Source organism: Symphodus melops, assembly GCF_947650265.1.
Source record: "Symphodus melops genome assembly, chromosome: 6".
NCBI lineage: Eukaryota > Metazoa > Chordata > Actinopteri > Labriformes > Labridae > Symphodus > Symphodus melops.
The window spans coordinates 847,157-852,043 of record NC_136696.1 but is presented as its reverse complement, the minus strand read 5'-3'; the positions used below and the strand labels follow the sequence as shown (position 1 = coordinate 852,043).

General features: G+C 41.4%; 1 protein-coding gene across 1 annotated transcript in view; it reads right to left on the bottom strand.

Moving 5' to 3' along the window:
* Nucleotides 1–4,887, bottom strand: part of LOC306825396 (uncharacterized protein) — a 498,202-nt gene that overhangs the window by 356,704 nt on the left and 136,611 nt on the right. The window lies entirely within an intron of this gene.

Below are 4,887 nucleotides of genomic sequence, written 5' to 3'. Positions count from 1 at the left end.
GTCTTATCACTGCTCGATCAGTTCGGTCAACACTCTGGATATAAACTAAACTTCCATAAAAGTGAAATCTTCCCCATCAACAATGAAGCACGCTCATTAGAGCAACCTCCCTTTGAAAGTTGAAAATAGCAAATTCTCTTATCTGGATATTTCAGTCACTCGTAAATATAAAGACTTATTCAAGGAGAATTATGTCAAACTGCTGGACCAAACTAAACTGAAACTCTCCTAGTGGTCGCCTCTGTCCTTATCTCTCGTGGGTCGTATTAATGTCGTGAAAATGAACATCCAACAAAAAATGTTGTACTTATTTCAGGCTTTACCGATCTTTGTCCCTAGTGCGTTTTTTATCAGGCTTGATTCAGTTATTTCATCGTATATATGTGTCAGGTCCAAAACTGACACTCCGCAGCTTTACCTCCATGTTTGTCTAGGTTGTGCTGCATCTGCAAATAGATTCTGAGAACAAACAGACAGACATCAGAATTCAGGTTAAAATACTTGCAAGGAGAGCAGCTGGAGACCGCAGAGTTTTACAATCTCCAAACTACTCTGCTGATCTGCTGTTCGTCCATTCTTTTTATTGAAGAAAGACGCCCTAATTTACATAAGATAAGAGTGAGCAATAAGGGAGGGGGAAAAAGCAGGCGCGATCACTCATATCTGCACATGATGTTTGTTATAAGAACATATATGAAAATAAGCTGCTGCCGTGTTCTTGGGTATCTTCAGCATCCTTTATCAGAAGCCGGCACCACTGTTGATGATGCACACTGCGATGACGTACACTTGCAGTTTTCCTTTGTTGCATAATGTGATAATTTCTGTAAACCAACCTGAATGAAAAAGTACAGGATGTACTTTTTCAGCACTGAGAGACACTTTGTTTACAACGGCCTTGCACAATGACACTTCATGATAACTTATACACATTTTGTTCTAACACTATGGCAGGGTAAACATCCTCGCCTCAATAAGACCTTTCTTCAGAAATCCAAAATCAGTGGTGGTTTGGCGCTCCCAAATCTTCGTTTCTATTATTGGGCTGTTAATCTGCGTTGCTTCTCATTTTGGTCTGTTTTTCTGAACCAGCCTAACTGCCCTAACTGGGTGGGTATGGAGTTAAATTCCAACAAAAAGGTGTCTGTTCCTGCGCTGCTGAGATCGTCTCCTCCTCTCCCTCCGTTCCAATCCATTAATAACCCAGTGGTTAAACACTCTTTAAGAATATGGGCTCAATTCAGGAAATTCTTTGGCCTTAACAGTTTTTCTCTTTTAAGCCCTGTTGACTCAAACCATCTTTTTGAACCATCAATGCATGACCCTGTTTTTCGTGATTGACACAGGAAGGGTATTATACACTTTAAAGATCTATTCATTGATAAGGTATTAGCATCATTTGAGCAGTTGAGCAAAAAGTTTAATCTTCCTAATTCTAACTTCTTTAGGTACCTACAAGCAAGACAATTTCTCATTTCAAACTTTCCCCGCCTCCCCTCGTCCTCAGAAACATCCTTTGTTGACTCGGTCCTGTCCCTGAACCCCTCTAGGAAAAGACTAATTTCAGTCCTCTATAACATGGTGGCAGACCTAAAGTTGGACACTACAGACAAACTTAAAAGATCATGGGAGGAAGACTTGGGTCTGTCTTTAACAGAAGACACTTGGGGCTCTATACTTAAGCGCATTAACTCATCGTCTCTATGTGCTCGCCACTGCCTCATCCAGTTCAAAGTGGTACACAGAGCTCATCTCTCTAAAGTTAAACTATCTCGTTTTTATCCTGACATTGACCCATACTGTGACAAATGCAAGAGTGCTGAAGCATCACTTATTCATTTGTACTGGCTTTGCCTTAGTCTTAACAAGTTTTGGACAGAGGTATTTTATACTATTTCCAAGATGATAAATGTTAAACTGAAACCCAATCCTCTTGTTGCTGTTTGGAGTCACTGATGGAGTGTTACAGTTATCGACACAGAAACAGCAGACCTTATCCTTTGTTTCTCTTCTGGCCAAGCGCGCCGTGCTGCTCAGGTGGAGGGACGCTGCCCCGCCCACGCATGCACGATGGCTAACAGACGTTTTGCATTGCTTAAAGCAAGAGAAAATTAGATTTTCACTCCAACATTCAAATGCTCATTTTGATGAAATTTGGGGACCTTTGTTGAACTCTGTAAGGAACTTTTAAAAGCCTTGATCCAGATGCAGCTTGGTTATTTAGCTCTTTCAGATGCATAATTAGATCTGTAATGTGACTGGGGATTTTATTTCTTCTTGTGGCAACGCTGGCAGCGACGGGGTAGGGATTGTTTTATAAGGGATATATATTTTGTTTTGTTGTGTTTGCCGTTTGTTTTTCCCACTACCTAAAATAAGTACAGTAACACAGACTGCTGCTGTAGGTCCATGCTTTACTTACTGACTAGGTGCAGTCAATAGCTCTGTTTTTGTACGTGTGCTTTCTTTCTGCTTTGGCAGGTGTGGCTGTTGACTGCGCTAACTACCTTTATTTTTCATTGACTGAACAGCACTGCGTTTCATGTACACCATGTTTGACTTTCAATAAAATAAAAAGATTTTGACTAAAAAAAGACAAGATGAGATTAAAACCATTGATGGGGATTCAAACCTGGTTCTGCACCTAAAAATTAACATGTTTGAGTTTATTGATAATGCTGTTGAGTCTCTTGGGAAGTGTTACAATATTTTCTTGACTCAAGTCAGTGGTGTAATTAAAATCACTGTTTCACAAACATGCATCAAATGTCTATTAAATGATTCTGTTGTTTCAACTCTTGTTCTTAATAACAAGCACATTTCTGTAGTTTGACATTTTGGGGATTTAAAGAAGTTTTCTTACTTCTGATCTGAGGGTCCTGGTTCAGTACTGAAGTCTGGAGGACCACCTTTAGACCAGTCACTCTTCATGGAGAGACAGCTGGACAGAGGAGACTCTGTTCTGTCCTCCTCTTTGTCTCCTCCATCACTCATCTTCTGATCTGAGGGTCCTGGTTCATTACTGAAGTCTGGAGGAAAATCTTTAGACCTGTCACTCTTCATAGAGAGACAGCTGGACAGAGGAGACTCTGTTCTGTCCTCCTCTTTGTCTCCTCCATCACTCATCTTCTGATCTCCAGTTTGCTCAGGACAATCAATGACGTTCATGACACATCGACCTGAGGACAAGGAAGACATACAGGTAAGACACAAACAGGAAGGTTATGTTAAATGGAGATGGTCAAGCCTCCATATTTTAATACCTACTGTGGTCCTTTTATAATGATAAATCAATCAATGATAAGTAAGGTCCTTTACCTGCTTTTTGTAAACATAACAATGAGCATGGTCTTGTTACCTGCCCTTTTGTTAATGTTAAGAGTCAAACAGTAAGGTCCTTTATCTGCTTTTGTAAAGTGTCTTGAGATAACGCCTGTTATGAATTGACGCTATATAAATAAAGATTGATTGATTGATTGAATGATTTAATAGTAGAGACAGATTCATAAATCAGGTAGAGAGAGAGAACAGGAAATGACACCAACCACTTGGCTACTAGCGCCCCCTAATGCGAACCTTTATGTGACTCTGCCTCTCTTCCTGTCTGCCTTAGTACCTGATCAAACACATCACTGCACTTTGTTTTGATCTCAACCTGATTTGTCCTTCTGATCTGACTCCCTGCTTGGTATTTGACCCTGGTCTGCTTTTAGGGTTTGATATGGAGCTCAGCGTAAGTTCAGACAGGAAGACTGGTGTTATTCTTTCATTCATTCACCTCTTCATTCATTCTTAAACCACACCCCCTACTACCACCTGTATCTCTCTCTGGCAAGCAGGTGATCATGGGCGTGTATCATCCTGGAATTAACCAACCAGACTCTGCCACGAACTTTCTCTACCAATCAATGGCTTGCTGTCAATAGTTTAAAAACTCTCTCTCTTCCAGTCATCCTGTAGCTGCAGGCATACGCCGCAATACGCTCTTCATGCTGAATTTGCGGGTAGCGAGAGACGCTGCCTAAATCAGATGCAACTCAAAAAGGAGAAAGTCATCTCCACTCGAATGACCTCAGCCTCACGGGCAATGAAAGGACACGCAGGAGCAGGAAGCAACCTCATCATCCAAAATCTGTGAAGTTCGGTAACTACCTCAAAGCTGCATCATGTCTCTCACAGTCGCTTATATTTCATTTCACAGTGACGGCATTCTCACTCAAAATACAGCCTGCTTCAAGAATAATGTTCATGCTGCATTAATCCACGCAGCTGCTGGCCCCCGCAGCTTGGTGTCAAAGGCAGAGAAAAAACATCATCATGTTTACAGCGGTCTCAGGCACATCCTTGTTAACTTTTATTTCGTAAAGAAGCGGGCATCATGGTTGGCACGACTAAGCTTGTTTGTGTCACAATAACTTGAGAAAACACATAATTACATTGTCGGGTTAATCCTTAAACCGTGGTTAACTAATCAAAACTGTTTATATGCGTTAATGGGTTCATCACGACCCGGCCCCTTACGCAATTCACGTGTGTGACAGCGCAGGTGATCAGCCTGCATACTCAGGAATGCCCGGTTACAACGAGCTGCAGCCACAGCGCATATTCCTCCGTTTTTCTCATCAGCTGAGAAAGACTACTTTCTTTTCATGTAATGTCTCACACAGTATCACGTCAGTCAGCCACTCGGCCCAATAAGTCATGTATGAAATTCTGCTAGATCGGCTGATCAATCTGCTCATCAGTTAATTGCTCAGCTTCACGTGCGTCGGGGCTCGTGGCATCAATTACAAATGCATTCCTCTCTCGTTTTAAACGATGTTCAATTATTTAAATAAACGGTCGGAGTAGTGAACTAATGGCATCTTAGCAGTAGGAATAATCATA